At 37.1% G+C, this 17670-nt stretch overlaps 1 protein-coding gene across 9 annotated transcripts in view; it reads right to left on the bottom strand.

The window, feature by feature from the left end:
• ATXN7 (ataxin 7) overlaps positions 1 to 17670 on the bottom strand; it is a 195263-nt gene that overhangs the window by 84488 nt on the left and 93105 nt on the right. The gene's annotated exons all lie outside the window — the stretch shown is intronic.

Below are 17670 nucleotides of genomic sequence, written 5' to 3'. Positions count from 1 at the left end.
ATAAAGCAAATGAGGTACAAGGAAGTTAACTGCCTTAAGTCACAGAGCCACTTAAATTGAGGAGCTGGGATTTGAAGCTAGGCAACTGCAAACTATGTGCTGTTTATCACCGCCACACTACACAAGCCCTGTTTTCATTGCTTAGTGCCCTCCCTGAATTCTTTCTCGCCTTAGCTTTGTGTTACATGGCTCTCCCAGGAAACCTCTGCCTTTCTACCTTACTTAATCAAAGCCAACCAAGGTACTCCTATCTATCAGCCGAGTTCTGAGGGTACCGCTAGACTGTCTGCTCACATTGTTGCTCAAAGGTTTCCTCTGATACTAGGATTCACCTCCATTAGTGTCTGGAATACTTCTAAGTAATCTGTGGGATGTGAAAGTCTGGTTTCTACATAACTGAGGTTTTACTATAGTCAGTCCCAAATTTATTTAACTGATGACATTCAATACTGGATAATCAAAAGTAATAGCAATGATATAAAAATGTTTTAAATTGCTATTAAAGGGAAAGGATGAAACAAAATTTTATTCCTACCCTCCACACACATACATCTCCCAAATATAAATCCTGTAATCTCAAAATTAAAGGAAACCGAACTTCCCTTTGACCACAAGATGTTAAATGATGGAACAAGCCAGGGACTAAAAATGGGTAGGCAGCAACCCTTCAAAATATATGAGGTTTGAGAGCCTGACTGAACTAAAACAGTCAAATATTAGATTAAAAAAAAAGAAAGAAAGAAAAAGAAAAGAAACAAAAAATGAGCTGTTTCAAGTAAAAAGTAACCAACAGAAAACCAGGGAACCAAAGTTTGGACAGAAGAAAATACTTGCAATCCAACACGTATTAATCACTAGCTACAAATGACCAATTTTATCATAGTGACCCCACAAAGGTAAAATTCACAGATGCTACTATTGTCATTACTTGTAATGAAATTGAGACACACTGTCTGGAACAGGACAAAAGAGGCAAATTTCAAAATCTTGGGAAACTTAGGTTAGAGAAGGCTACCTGGTGATTAATGGCTACCTGAAAATATTGTCTGTAAATTTGACCTCTTCCAAGCCTTCGAAGCTATGGCTCCTTAACTGGAAATGCCTGCCCAAATCCTTACCAAATCTCATCTGCATCACTGCCATTAAGCTAAGTTTAATGGTAGAATGTGGGCTACAAGTGCGCCTACCACTTCGATGGCTTTGTAACTTCAAAACAAGATATTTAACCTCTTGGCACCAAGTTTCTTCATTTGAAAAAATTGACAAAATTAATGATATGTTCATTGTTAGATTGAATGAGATAATTCATGTAAAATGCTTAATACTGTGTCTGTCTAAACATAGCAAGCAGAGTGCATTTAAGTGCTCAATAAGAATACCATTTACTTTATCATTTTTATTATTATTATTACTATTACTGTTGCGGTTACTGTTTTAATCTCATGACTTGATAAAGAACACTTTCTTTTGTTCAAAAGACAGCCAGTAGTGCAGCACCACATCTGCCAGGTATCTTTATGTGAGCTGCAGAAAACCAATGGCTCTCATACAACTAAGAGCAGCATTAACTATGAAACGGTACTGCCTATCGACCTTTATGTGTTTTTATTAGACAGACCATATCCTGAACCCTAAAACAAATCTCAAAAAACTTAAAAGAACTGAAATCATACAGAGTATGTTCTCTGATCAAAATGGAATCAAACTAGAAATTAGTAACAAGAAAGATAACAGGAAAATATCTAAACACTTAGAAACTAAACAAAACCTTTCAAATAGGAGTCAAAAAAAATTTTTAAATACTCTGAAACAATGAAAATTAAAAACGTTATCAAAATTGTGGGAATCAGCCAAAGCAGTGCTAAAGGGTAAATTCAAAGCACTAAAATGCTTATATCAGAAAAAAGGAAAAGTTTCAAATTATCTAATCTTCTATTTTAAGAAACCAAGAAAACAGCACAGAAAACCAAAAGTGAGGTGAGGTAAAATGGTGGTATAGGGAGGTATGGAATTTAGTTAGTCCCCTACAGAAGCTGGTAAATAGCCAGGAACAGCTAGTAAATTGTCTGGAACAACTATTTGGGGGACATCCATGATTGGACGCACACGTACACCAGTCTGGAATGGGAGAAAGAGCCGAAACCACAGCACAGAATTGTAAGTAAAGCACCCAAACTGTGGAGCTGGCATCCTGCCCACACTGGCACGGCAGGCTGCGTTGGAACACTCCCCTTTGAGAAAAAGCAGTTTCTACTAGGAGCAAAGGAAGCTAACTCAACCAAGCTCCAGCTGAGGTTTTAATTAACAAATTTGGGTTACTCAATACAAGCTATAAGCACAGATAAACCTGGAGCAAGCAGGAAAGGAACCCTGAGGTCTCTCTCAGCAGAAAGGAGGCAGAGCTGACAGGAAAAAAAAAAAAAAGGAAATGAAAAGAAATAAAAACAGAGGCTTTTAGAGTCGGCCAAGCTCAGAATATTGGAAAAGGGCTGTGATCCAAGACAAGATGGTACTCCGGGTACCAACCCCAGTTCTTGATTGGTGAAACTTGGGGGCTGTGAACTGGGTCTGAAAAGGGGTTTTCTTTTTCTTTCTCTTTTTTAAAAACTATGCTAAGTAGCTTATTAAAGAAAGCCTCAGGCATTTGTAATTGTCAGCATTAACCCAGGCAAGGGTGGAGTTAAGAAAGGTCTGAGAGATAAAGTAAGGAATCAAGTGAAGGACACAACTCCCTAAAAGGTATTTCTTCCCCCCAAAAATGGGGGTGGGGGTGGGACCCAGCTCAAGTGGTGGCTCTCCTTCAGAAAATTCAGACCTCAGGAGCTGAAAAAAAAAAAAATCCAAACAGAAACAGCCTAAGTTTCACTTCTACCTCACCCTCTGGCAGGGGCAGGGTCTGCTGAGAATTAAAGGCACCGCACTGCTTTATAATGGTGGGGAGCTGAGGGCTGACAAGTGCCACATGTTGGGAAGGATAGGAAAAGCCTCACAGAAAAAAAGTCTAGACACCTCACAGTAAAGTCTGACAACCTTCTAGGTCCCATCCTCAGGGAAACTTGATATTGGTTTCACCCTCCTCCTGAAACCTGGGCCTGTCTTGTCAGGGGAAAATCTGACTGGGGTCAATCATATCTGGGTAGACCCTCCTCCTCCTCCTCCTCAAAAAAAAAAGGTTCCATAAAGGCAGGGCAAGAAACAGAAACAGAAGCTGTGATAGAGGTCTAAAATAAGTTGAACTGAACACCAAAGAACAGTTAGAGAACAAAGCCAACCAACAAAAAAGCCCTAGGTAAAAGAGTGAAAAAATTACCTCTAGAATAAACTAATCAAGGAAACCAGATGCCCAGACACCAACAAAAAATTACAAGTCACATTAGGAAAAACAAACATATGACACAGTCAAAGGAACAAACTAACAATTCACATGAGATACAGGAATTGAAACAATTAAAAATGTTCAAACAAACATGCTAAATCAATTCAAAAATCTAATCAATGAGTTGAGGGAAGATATAGCAAAAGACATGATGGATCTATAGGAACAAGAGGAAGAACTCCAAAGTTTGCAAAAACAATTGGCAAGACTTACGGGAATGAAAGGCACAATAGAAGACATGAAAAACAAAATGGAGACTTACAAGAGCAGATTTGAAGAGAGAGAAGAAAGGATTAGTGAACTAGAGGACAAGACATCTGAAACCCTAATACAAAAGAACAGATAGGGAACAGAATGGAAAAATATGAGCAGGGTCTCAGAGAACTGAATGACAACAAGAAGCAAACAAATATGTGTGTCATGGGTGTCTCAGTAGGAGAAGAGAAGGGAAAAGGGACAGAAAGAATAATGGAGGAAATAATCACTGAAAATTTCCCATCTCTTATAAAAGACATAAAATTTCAGATCCAAGAAATGCAATATACCCCAAACAGAATAGATCCAAACAGACCTACTTCAAGACACTTAATCAGATTGTCACATGTCAAAGACAAAGAATTCTGAAAGCACCAAGAGAGATCCATCACATAAAAGGGACGCTTGATAAGATTACGCACAGATTTCTCAGCAGAAACTTGAACGTGATAAAGCAGTGGTATGATATATTTAAGACAGTGAAAGAGAAAATCTGCCAAACAAGAATTCTATATCTGGCAAAACTGCCTTCAAAAATGAGGGAGAGTTTAAAATATTTTCAGACAAACAGACACAGAGTTTGTGAACAAGAGAACTGCTCTACAAGAAATACTACCGGCAAATGGGAAAAGACAGGACAGAGAGCTTTGGAGAAGAGTGTGAAATGAAAACTATTAGAAAGGGTAAAGAGAGAGACGGGAAAAAAATAAAAATGAAATAAGGTATGAAGCATAAAATCCAAAAGACAAAATGGCAGATGCAGCACAATACTTTAAGTACACAGAACAAATCTTAGTGTGAGCATGGCTAGAATAGGAAGGCTAGGGGCATGCATGACCCCAGAAGGAAGGACAGAAGATAAAGGAATGGTACTGTGTAACTTAGTGAAACCTAGAGTAGACAGTGATGGTGATTAAATATACAAATATAAGAATATTTTTACATGAAGGAGAACAAATGATTATCAACATTGCTAGATGATAAAAATGGGACAGATGTTACAAATGGGATGGTATAGGGAAAAATACAATCAATACAAATTAGAGTCTATAGCTGACAGCAACATTGTAATGTACTTCCACAAAATATCACAAGGCAATATATAAGAGCCGAATGTCATTAAGAGGGAGGGGTATGGATTCTTTGTATCATTCTTGCTGTTTCTCCTTTTTATTTTTTTATTTTTTATTCTTCATTTTTTCCCCCTCCTCTTCTTTCTTTGTGGAAGAAATGGAAATGTCCTCATATAGATTGTGGTGGTGAATGCATGACTATGTCATTATACTGAGAACCATTAATTGTTTACTTATGATGAATTGTATGGTGTGTGAATAAAACTGTTTTAAAAATAAAGTTACAAGTGCTGGAGAAAATGTGGAGAGAGGGATGTACCTATTCATTGTTGGTAGGGAAGTAGAATGAAGCCCAGCTGGATGGCAGTGTGATGGTTCCACAGGAGGCCAAGGATAGAGTTGCCATATGATCCTGCAACCCCATTATTAGGTATACACTCAGAAGAACTGAAAACAGGGACATGAATGGACATTTGCATACCGGTATTTATGGGGGCAGTATTCATGATCTTCAAGGGATGGATGTGGTCAAAGGGTAAATCGACTGATGAATGCAAGGGTGAACTGTGGTGTATGCATACAATGTAACACTGACTGGCTGCAAGAAGGAATGAAGTTGTGAGGCAAGCAACTAGATGAATGAACCCTGACAATTATGTTGGGTGAAATAAGCCAGAAATGAAAAGACTAATATTATAATGCCTCACTAATAGGGACTAAATATGATACGCAAACTGAGAATTGAATTCAAGAGCATAGGCTATCAGGGGATGGTTTACTGTAAAGGTTGTTAGACTGCAAGCTCTTAAAACAGTCACATCTATTCCTGAGCTGTTACATTTTTTTCTAAATTCTGAGATGCTGGGCTCTTCATGTGTAACCTTGTCATTCACTGAAACTTCAGGTGTTTGTGTGATATCTGAGACTAAGAGCTAGTTTTCCAGCTAAAAAAGCCAGTATCACCCCATTCAGCAACTGTTAAAAAAGCTGAAAAAGAGATCAGACTTCAATTAGAGATATGAATGAAGCAGGTAAACTCACAGCCTTCCCCCACACAGGGGACTTGACTCCCAGCATATAAGTCTCCCTGGCAACGTGGGACATGACTCCCAAGGGATAAGCCTGGCCCTGGCACTGTCAGATTGAGAAAGCCTTCTTGGGCCAAAAAGAGGGAGAAAAATGAAACAAAACAGTTTCAGTGGCTGAGAGATTTCAAATAGAGTCAAGAGTTCATTATAGAGGTTATTCTTATACATTATATAGATATCCCTTTATAGTTTTTATGTATTGGAAAAAAGGAAATACCTGAAACTGCTGAACTGTAATCCAGTAGCCTTGATTCTTAAAGATAAGTGTGTAACATATAACTCTTAAGGTGTGACTGTATAATTGTGAAAACCCTATGACTGACGCTCCCTATTTCCAGCATATGGACAGACGAGTAAGAAAACAAAGACAAAAATAAATAAATAAATAATAAGGGGGGATAAGGTGTATGGGATGTTTTGGGTGTTCTTTTTTATTTTCATTCTTATTTTTTTTTCAGAGTAATGAAAATATTCAAAAATTGACTGTGATGATGAATGCACTATATGATGATACTGTGACCTAATTGTATACTTTTGCTGATTATCTGGTATGTGACTATATCACAATAAAACTGCATTTAAAAAAAAAAACAAAAACCCAAAGCAAGCGGAAGGAACGAAATGATAAAGAACAAAAAGCAATGAAACTGAAAAGAGAAAAATCAATGAAACGAAAAACTGGATCTTTGAAAAGATCAATAAAATTGACAAACCTACATGAAGAATGACCAAAAAAAAAAGAAGAGAGAAAACCTAATTTACTTACATCAGGAACAAAACAGAGACTATTCCTTAAAATCCTGCAGACATTGGAAGGATAACAAAGGGTATCCTCTAAACAAATCTACACACATACATTTGATAAGTTAGATGAAATAGAAAAACTCCTTGAAAAGCACAAACCACAAGTCACCTAGTAATTATTAAGCAACTTGATTTTGTAAAGCACTCCTGAAAAAGAAACCTCCAAGTTTAGATGGTTTCACCAGAGAATTCTATCAAGTGTTTAAAGATGATTCAAACAATCCAAAGTGTCCTTCAACAGATGAGTGGATAAACAAAATCTGGTATATACACATAATGGAATACTATGCAGCAGTAAGAAGGAATAGGTAACATGGATGACAACATGGATGAACCTTGAAGACATAATGCTGAGTGAAATAAGCCAGACACAAAAGGAGATGTATGTTACCACTAATGTGAACTCAGTGAAAAATGTAAAATAACTGTCTTATGTTTTAGAATATAGGGGACCTAGAGATAGTCAGCAGCTAGTGAAGGGGGAACTATAACTTAACATATACAGATATGATAACGAGGGTGATCTTAATGGTTCAGGAATGGTCAGGTGTGGCTATGGTTCATTAATGGTATTATAAGTATCAGTGATGCACTGAAGGCGAACATGTTTGTAAATGGTTGTTGAAAGGCATGTAACCCACAGAGCAGCACCACAAACCTAAATAAGTGTTAGCATGATATACTCATAAGGTATGACACTGATGAGAGCATTAACAACAGAGTGGTATGGAAAAACTATCCATTACATATTAATGACTATATTTAATAGGAATATCTTACCAACTCTATACTAATACTAGGGATGAATAATTAGCAGCTAATAAGAGCGCTGGGATGTATTATGTTATGATAATTGTTTAAAGTTGAGAGTGATGATGACTGTACAACTAAGTAAAGATAACATAAGAAACTGATGGTTTATCTTGGGATAGCATACAGACCAAGTGAAATTAGGAACCCACCACTCAATAAATCAAGCCCTCAACTTGGGGTTTACTCCTGTAAAATTTTTAGGGTTGTAAATAGGAGGCTGAGTCCTCCTATAATTATGCCTAAGAGGCACCGCCAGGGAACCTCTTTTGTTACTCAGATGTAGCCTTTCTCTCTCTAAGCCCAACCCAGCAAATAAATTCATTAACCTCCACCCATAACGAGGGACATGACTTCCAAGGGAATGAATCTCCCCGGCATATTTCCCAGGAGTAAGCCTGGCCCTGGAAGCAAGGGATTGAAAATGCCTACTTGACGAAAAGGAGGGGAAAAAACAGAAAAGTAACAAGCTGAGGTCACAGTGGCTGAGAGATCCCAAATAGAGTTAAGAGGCTATCCTGGAGGTTTCTCTCATGCAAGCTCCAGCTAGACATCCCAAATGGCCACAGTACACCATGCCCTTTCCAAAAGTAGCCCCCAAATACCTACATCCCTACCTGAGATTCTATAAAAAATTCACTAAGTTTTATCTTTCAGAAACAAATCCACCAGAGTGTTCCTATACCAGAGAAGTACTAAAACCCAGAGGCAACAGCCTCTTTAAGATCACTAATCAGATGCAGCCTTCTTCCCCATATACCCCCCTGCAACATGAAAAAGTTAGGGTGGTAACTGTCTAGACACTCTCAAGATGGAGAAAGAGACTGAGAGGAAGGGGTAGCAAAAAACAAGGTAAGATTTAACAAATGTCTATGAATACTGAAATTTTATATAATTATATATATTTATTTTTAGATGCTGGGGTGTTGGAATGGCTGGAAGGAGGTAAATGACATGGTGGAACGGTAACCTACAGCATCCTTTGGGATTTGCTCTATAGCTGCTTGGTGAATTGTGCCTTGAAGGTCTTCACCTTACTGTGTATACCTTGTATTGCATAATAAGGAAAGCACTGAAATCGTGGAAGTGTAATCTGTAACAATTTTTGAAATTACCTATATGACTGCTTGTTGAGCTGTACATGAAGAGAGGATACCTTTCTGTATGTATGCTATATTTTACAAAAACAGAAATGGATGAAGTTGTGGAACTGTAACCTATGACATTCTTTGAGATTTGCTCTCTAACTACTTCTGAAATAGCATTTTGAAAGCTATCACTGTTATGTATATATGTTAAAGTTTACAATAATAAATAAAATTAAATTAAAACAAAAACGATGATTTAACACAAATTCTACACACACTCTTCCAGAAAAGACAAGAAGAGGGAATGCTATGCAACTCAGTGTATGAAGACGTTACCCTGATACCAAAATCAGACAATGACTGAACAAAAAAGAAAAAAGATGACTAAAGATAAATATCCGTCATGGATAGAAATGCAAAAATTCTTAGCTAAATATAAGCAAAAAGCATTCAGCAACACACAAAGAAAGTATCACACACCATGACTAAAAGGGGTTTATTCCAGTGATACAAGGCTGAGTCAACATTTGAAAACCAATCAAGTTAATTCATGATATTAAGAGGGTAAAGAAGAAAAAGCATATGATCGTCTCAGTGATGCAGAAAAAACCTTCGATAAAATCCAATAACTATTTCATGATAAAAAAAAAAAATCTCAGAAAACCAGGAATAGAGGGAATGCCCTCAACTTGATAAAGAACATTTACAAAAAACTTAGAGCTAATATTATCTAAATGGAAAAAGGCCAAATGCTTTCTCCCTAAGATTAGGAACAAGGCAAACGTTGTCTACTTTCACCACTGTTATTCAACAAGTTCTAGCCAGAACAATGAGGAAAAAAAAAAAAAGACAAAGATGGGAAAAGAAGAAATAAAACTCGCCCTACTTGCAGATTATACCATGATGGTCTATGTAGAAAATCCAAGGAATTTACAAAAAACTTTAGAGAACTTACAAGTTCAGCAAGGTTGCAGGATGCAAGATCCATAAACAAAAATCAATTGTCTTGTCCATATACTAGCAATGAACATGTAAAAACTGAAATTAAGTAGCTAGGCTTCAGTTGGCACAGCATGTTCAGCAACATGTTACTTGCTTTCCAGTACAGATGAATATTATTCAATAGCCAGGTGCCTGTGATAAATATAACAATCTAGAGATTTCTACCTTTTGTAACTATCTTAAGGGGATGTTCTAAAACGTAATTAGCTCATATTTGTAGCATCTCTAAAATCTTACAAGACTGGTGCCCTAGAAGGATTGGGATTTCTAATAATTAATGAAAGTGCAGTAAATGCCTTAGAGTTTGGTTCAGAAACCTCAAGTCAAAGGGAAGATGCTCTTTAGTTTTTCTATCTTAATGGTCACAAATGAGAAGAAATAAGGTACAACCAGCTCTATGTTCATCCTTAGAATAAAGCCTCACTGCTCTAAGTATGGTTCACGGATCAGCAGCCTTAGCATCAGCTATAAATTAGGGTGAATTGCAGAATCCCAGGTCCCATTCGAGACCTACCAAATTAGAACCTGCATGTCAACAAGATCCTCGGGTGATTTATAAACATGTTCAAGAAACAGTGAAAATAGAGCATTATATAATCTAGACGAACATTTGCATAGTGTTATCAATACTGGAGAAATTACACACATACCATAGTAATTCAGACTTTTTCTAATCCATCCATCAAATGTCTATTGGGCATCTATTATGTGACACGCAATGAGTTAAGGTGCTAAGAGTACAATGATAAAAATAGATCCAGACCCTGCTTTAATGGAAGTTGCAATCTAAAGAGACAGACTATCAAAGAAAAAAAAACCAAGAAATGTAAAAACTGTAATAAATTATAAGAACTGTCAGATCTAGTCAGGGAAAAGTTACTTAAGGAAATGAGGCAAATACTGCAACTGGAGGGAGCATAAGAATTAACCAAATAGGGGGGAGAGAAGAGGAAAAGAATTCCAAGCAGAGGCAAATCATGTGCAAAATCTCAGTGATAGGAGAAAACAAAGCATATCTGAGGAATGAAAGGGTGCAGCTGTGACTGTTTTCACAGAGGAAAACGGAAAAGTGGTGAGAAATGGGACTTGAGGGGAAGGAGGGCTTGATTACACAGAGCTTTGGAGACCAAGGTCAAGATTTTGGAAGCAACAGGAAACATTTTTTAAATTATCAATCACTTTTAAAAATAACAGCTTCTAATGTGCTCAAAGACATAGGGGACTGGTGGTTTGATGGGCTGAGCCCTCTACCACAGGACTTGCCCTTGGGGAAACTGCTGCCGCAAAGGAGAGGCTAGGCCTCCCTATAATTGTGCTAAGAGCCTCCTCCCGAATGCCTCTTTGTTGCTCAGATGTGGCCCTCTCTCTCTACCTAAGCCAACTTGAAAGGTGAAATCACTGCCGTCCCCTCTACGTGGGATTAGACACCCAGGGGAATGAATCTCCCTGGCAACGTGGAATATGACTCCCAGGGAGGAATGTAGACCCGGCATCGTGGGATGGAGAACATCTTCTTGACCAAAAGGGGGAAATGAAAGGAAATAAAATAAGCGTCAGTGGCAGAGAGATTCCAAAAGGAGCCGAGAGGTCACTCTGGTGGGCACTCTTACGCACAATACAGACAACCCTTTTTAAGTTCTAATGAATTGGGGTAGCTGGTGGTGGATACCTGAAACTATCAAACTACAACCCAGAACCCATGAATCTCGAAGACGATCGTATAAAAATGTAGCTTGTGAGGGGTGACAATAGGATTGGGAAAGCCATAAGGACCCACTCCCCTTTGTCTAGTTCATGGATGGATGAGCAGAAAAACGGGGAAAGGAAACAAACAAAAAGACAAAGGCACTCAGTGTTCTTTGTTACTTTAATTGCTCTTTTTCACTTTAATTATTATTCTTGTTATTTTTGTGTGTGTGGTAATGAAGGTGTCGGGGATTGATTTTGGTGATGAATGTGCAGCTGTGCGGTGGTACTGTGAACAATCAAATGTATGATTTGTTTCATATGACTGCACGGTATGTGAATATATCTCAATAAAACGAATATTAAAAAATCAGCTTTATTGAAATATAATTCACATACCATAAAATTTACCCTTAGTGTACAATCTGGTAGTTTTTAGAATATACACAGAAGTTTACAACCATCACCACTAATTTTAGACTATTTTTATCACCCTAAAATGAAAACCCTACCCGTTAGCAGTCACTCCCCATTCTTCCCTACCCCCACTCAAGTCCCTGGCAACCACTCATCTGCTTTCTGTCTCTATGGATTTGCCTATCCTGGGCATTTCACATAAATGGAATCATAAAATCTGTAGTTCTTTGTGGCTGGCTTCTTCCATTTAACATAAGGTTTTCCTCCATGCTGTAACATATATCAGAATTTCATTCCTTTTTATGTCTGAATAATATTCCTTAGTATGGCTATACCACATTTTGTTTTTCCATTCTTCTTGGGTTGTTTTCACTTTTTGTTCATTATGAATGATGCTGTTATGAACATTCATGTACAAGTTTGTACAAGGACATATGTTTTTCTTGTTTCCCAGCTGCTATGACAAATACCACACAATGGGTAGGATCAACAATGGGAATTTATTATCTCACAGTTTTGGAGGCTAGAAGGCCTGTGTCCTCCTAGGGTTGGTAGCATTCTTGCAGGCTGGCAAGCTTTGGGGTTCCCTAGCTTTCCCATAACATGGCAGTTTTCTCTCCTTTCTCTCTCAGGTTCCAGCTGACTTCTGGCTTCCCCTGTGGCTATTCTTTTATAAAGTTTCCACTAATAGGATTAAGATCCATTCTTCTTCAATCGTTCACACCTTAATAAAAAAAGAACATCTTCAAAAGGTCCTAGTTACCATAGGTTCACACCCACAGGAATGGGATTAAGATTATGTTTTTGTTTTTTTTTTTTCTGGGGTACATAACTCTATCCACCACAACTTTCAGTTCTCTTGGATATAAAGCTAAGAGAACTACTAGGTCATATGGTTACTCTATGTTTAACTTTCTGAGGAAGTGCCAGTTTTCCAAATGGGCTGCATCCTTTTATATATCCACCAGCAGCACAGAATGCTTTTACATTCTAAATACAAGTCTACATCTAGATATGATTTACAAATATTTTCTCCCATTCTACGGGATGCCTTTGACTTTCTTGATGGTGTCCTTTGAAGCACAAAGTTTCTAATTTTAATGAAGTCCAATTCATCTATTTTGTTTTTTTGATACTTGAGCTTTTGGTGTCACATCTAAGAAACCACTGCCTAATCCGTGGTCATGAAAGTTTATTCCTATGTTTCCTTCTAATAGTTTTACAGTTATAAGTGTTATATTTAGGTCATAATTGTGGTGGTTTGGAACTATGTACTGCAGAAAAATACGTTCTTAAACATATTTCATTCCTATGGGTGAAGTCTTGTAAACAGGACTTTCTGATGAGGTTACTTCATTAAGTTGTGGCCCAGGTGAATCAGGATGGGTCTTAATTCTATTCCTGAAGGCTTTACAGAGGTCACACACAGAGAGAAAGCCAGAGGGAGCAGCCAGAAGCTGAAAGTCAACAGAACCCAAAAAGAGAAGAAAAGCCAGGACAAGCCACCAAAGACCAAGGATCACCAGCAGCCAGCCCCAGAAAGCATCACCTTAATGACACCCTGATTTTGGACGACTACTAGCCTCAAAATTCCTATTTTTAAGCCAACCCATCACCTGGTATTTGATTTAAGAGAAAAGTGAAACAATGATCCACTTTGGGTTAAATTTTATATATGATGTGCAACTTCCTTCTTTTGTGTGTGGAAAACCAATTGCACCAGCACTATTGTTTTAAAAAATGATTCTTTCCCCCATTTAATTGACTTGGCACCCTTGTCAAAAAATCAATTGACCATAAATGTAAGAGTGTTTATTTCTGGACTCCAATTCTATTCCACTGATATGTCTATTCTTGATACCAGTACAACCTTGTGTTGATTACTGTGGTATTAAGTTTTGAAATAGAGAGATATGAGTCCTTTAACCTTGTTCTTCCTTTTCCAGATTGTTTTGACATTTGGGTCACACTTGTATTTCCATGCAAATTTTAGAACTAGCTTGGGGATTTCTGCAAAAAAGGGAGCTAGAATTTTGTCAGGGATTGCATTAACAATATTGACTCATGAAATCCACGAACATGGGTATCTTTCCGATTGTTTTAACCTTTTAAATTCCTTTCAACATTTCAGTTTTCAGTGTAAAAGTCTTACACTTCTTTTGCTATATTCCTAAGAAATTTATTCTTTTGAAACTATTGTAAATGAAACTGTTTTCCTAATTTCATATTCAGAAAGTTCTTTGCTAGTATATAGAAATACAACTGATTTTTGTATATTATATCCTGCAACCTTGCTGAATTCATTTACTGGTTCATTCTAATAGTTTTTTAGTGTATTCCTTAGGATCTATATACAAGATCAGGTCACCTACCATGTCTGTGGGTGACATTTATTTCTTTTTCTTGTCAAGCTGTCCTGGCTAGAACTTGTAGTACAATGTTAATAGAAGTGGTAAGATTGGATATCCTTGCCTTGTTACTGATCTTTGGTGGAACACACTCAGTTTCTCACCTTTAAGTATGATGTCAGCTGTGGATTTTTCATAAATGGCCCTTATCAGATTGATAAATTTCCCATTTTTCCTAGTTTGTTGAGTATTTTTATGAGTGTGGTAGATTTTTTCCTTTATTCTATTAATATGGTAGATTGCATCATTCAATTTTTTTAGATTAAATCAACTTGGCATTTTTTGGCATAAATCCCACTTGGTCATAGTATATAATTCTTTTCTCATGTTGCTGGATTTGTTTTGCTAGAATTTTATTGAGGATTTTTGTGTCTGTATTCATAGAACATATTGGTCTGTAGTTTCTGTTCTTGTGATATCTTTGTCTAATTCTGGTATCAGTGTCACACTGGCCTCCTAGAATCAGTTGAGAACTGTCCTTTTCTCTTTTATTTTTCAGAAAAGTTTGCAAAGGAGCGGTGCTAATTCTTTATACATTTAGTAGAACTCACCAGTGAAGCCATCTGGGCCTGGGCTTTTCTTTGAATTAGTATCTTGAAAACTTCCACAAAGTCTATACTTGTTCTACTTCTAATTCAGATTTCCTATTTCTTCTTGAGACAGTTTTGGTAGTTTGCATCTTTCTAGGAATTTTTCCATTTTATCTGGGTCATCCAATATAAAGGCATGGAGTCATCGACAGTATTTCCTCATAATCCTTATTTCTGAAAAGTCAATAATGATGTCTCTCTCTTTCATTCCTGATTTTAGCAGTACGAGTTAGTTTAGCTAAAGGTCTGTAAATTTTATTGACCCTTTCAAAGTACTGACTTACAGTTTTATTGATTTTCTCCACTGCTTTCTAATCTCTAGCTCATTTATTTCCACTATAATCTTTACTATAAATAATATTTATTTTCTTCCTTATGCTTGGTTTGGATTTAGTTGCCCTTCTTTTCTATGTGGATGGTTTGGGTTGTTGATTTTCCTTATTTTTAAAATACAGGTGTGTTTATGACTATAAATTTTCTTCTAAGCATTGCTTTAGTTGTATTCTATAAGTTTGGGTATGTTACGTTTCCATTTTCATTACACTCAAAGTATTTTATATTTTTCCTTGTGATTTATTCTTTGACTCACTGCTTATTTGGGAGGGTACTGCTTAATTTCCACATATTTGTGGAATTCACAAATTTTTTTGTTACTTATTTCTAATTTTATTCCATTGTGATAAGAGAACATACTTTGTACTTAGATGATTTTAATCCTTTTAAATCTCATGAGGCTGTTTTATGGCCTTACATATGGGCTATATAGGACAATATTCCATGTGCACTTGAGAAAAATGTGTTTTTGACTGTTGTTGGTTAGTTTCAGTTAGTTTATAATATTGTTCAGGTTTTATATATCATTGTTGATCTGCTCTGTTTTTCAATCCATTCTTGCAAGTGGATTTTTGAAGTCTCCAATTGCCCATCTCTCCCTTCAATGTCAGTTTCCTGATTCCTGTATTTCAGGGTTCTGTTTTAGGTACATATATCTTTATAATTATATCCACAGATGGAATGACCCATTCACCATCATAAAATGTTCTCTTTTGCTGCTGGTAACAATTTTTTTAAGTCTATTTTACGTGATACTTGTCTAGTCAATCAGCTCTCTATTGGCCACTGCTTACATGGTGTGCTGGTCGGAATCTGTTATGTACCCCAGAGAAGACAATGTTCTTTTAATCCATTCTTGTGTGGGCTGACCTGTGGGTTATACCTTTTGGTTAGGCTATTTCAATTGAGATGTGACCCAACTTACTCAAGGTGGGTCTTGATCCTTTACTGGAGTCCTTTGTGAAAGAGCATAAAAGACACTAAAAGCCCACATTGCTGAGAAAGAAATGCCCTGGAGATGCTAAGCAAGGACCCACAGAAAATAAGAGAGAACAGTAGCTGAGAGCAATGGAACCTGGGAGCGAAGGACCAGCAGACACCAGCCATGTGCCTTGATATCTGACAGAGGAACCCTAGATGCCATTGGCCTTTCTTCAGAGAAGGTATCCTCCTGTTGATGCCTTAATTCAGACATTTTCATGGTCTTAAGAACTGTAAATTTGCAAACTAATAAACCCCCTTAGAAAAGCCAACCAATTTCTGGCATATTGCATTCCAGCAACATTAGCAAACCAAAACACATGGTATATGATTACCATCCTTTAACTTTTAATGAAGCTACGTCTTTGAATCTAAATTGTGACTCTTGTAGAAAGCATATAGTTCTATCATTTATTTAATTCACTTTGCCAGTCCCTTCCTTTTAACTAGTTTTCAGTCCATTTACATTTAATGCAATTACTGATAAAGTAGGATAATTTACCTCTGCCATTTTGTTATTTGTTTCTGTATGTATTGTCCTTTTTTGTTCCTCTATTCTTCTATACTTCCTTCTTTTATGTTAAACTTACATTTCCTAATATAATATTTTAATTCCATTTTTTCTTTTACTATATATTTTTTAGTTATTTTCTTACTGGTTTTCCTGGGGATTACAATTATCATCTTAAAATAATCTAGTTTCAGTTGAAACTTAACTTAATTTCAATAGCATATAAAAATTTTGGTTCAACATAGCTTCATTTTTTTTTTTTTTTCTGTGTATGGGCCATATTTTCTTATTCCTTTGCATATCTTACAATTTTTTTTGAATACTGGACAATTTAAATAATATAACTCTGGAAATCAAATCCACACACACACACCCTTCCCAGGGTTTGTCACTCTTTGTGGTTGTTGCTGTTTGACTTTTCTGGACTTGTGAAAAGTCTGTATTTTTGTCATGTGTGGCCACTGAAGTCTCTACAAGGTTAGCTTAATGATTAGCTCCTGAATGGACAGAGATTTCCTTAAATGCCTTAATCTAGTAAATCTCCCAACCATTGCTGAGAGACTGTGTGTGTGTTATTGGCATGCCTTCAATGCTCCAGTAGGAAGTTTATAACTCTGCTTTAGGTTTCACTTCCTGCACATGCACAGACCTCAAGGTCAACCAGAGGTGAAAAGTTAGTGTCTTCTCATGTCTTTTCTGGGCATGTGCATAGCCTCTACACCTGCTCACGTTCTTCTAGACTCTCAGGAATATGTTGATGCTTTTCAAAGACCACTGTGGGCATCTCATCCAATGGTGTTTTCTACCAAGTTTTTTAGTTGGCCTCTTGCAAGTCTCAACTGGTATCACCACCTCACACAACTGGGTGGGATGTTAGGTAATTGCCAATGATTTCTTTTTTTGACAAATGCCCTGGGGATAGGGCACAGAGTGAGTTCTGAGTCAGATCAAATAAAGACGAGCCCTAAGAATGGAACATTTTAGGGAGCTACCTTACAGGTCAGATAGTGACAATTTTCTGGAGACTGGGCATTCTAGGAGCTCCAAATGCATTCTGTTCTGTCCAGTGGCTGCTAGGCTAATGGTTTTCATAGCTACCATGATTATGAGGCTGCTGGCTTCAAAAGGTACGGTGGAGTTGAGGAGCAGGAGGACAAGTTAAAACACCACAAAGTTTGCTGTTCTTACCAAGACTCAGCTGTTTTTCTTGAATAAACACTCATCAGATTGTTGCAGGCCTTTTGTTAA

The sequence above is a fragment of the Choloepus didactylus genome, chromosome 1 (assembly GCF_015220235.1).
Source record: "Choloepus didactylus isolate mChoDid1 chromosome 1, mChoDid1.pri, whole genome shotgun sequence".
Taxonomy (NCBI): Eukaryota; Metazoa; Chordata; class Mammalia; order Pilosa; family Megalonychidae; genus Choloepus; species Choloepus didactylus.
Note: the sequence above shows the minus strand (reverse complement) of the source record. Positions and strands in the feature narration are given on the sequence as shown.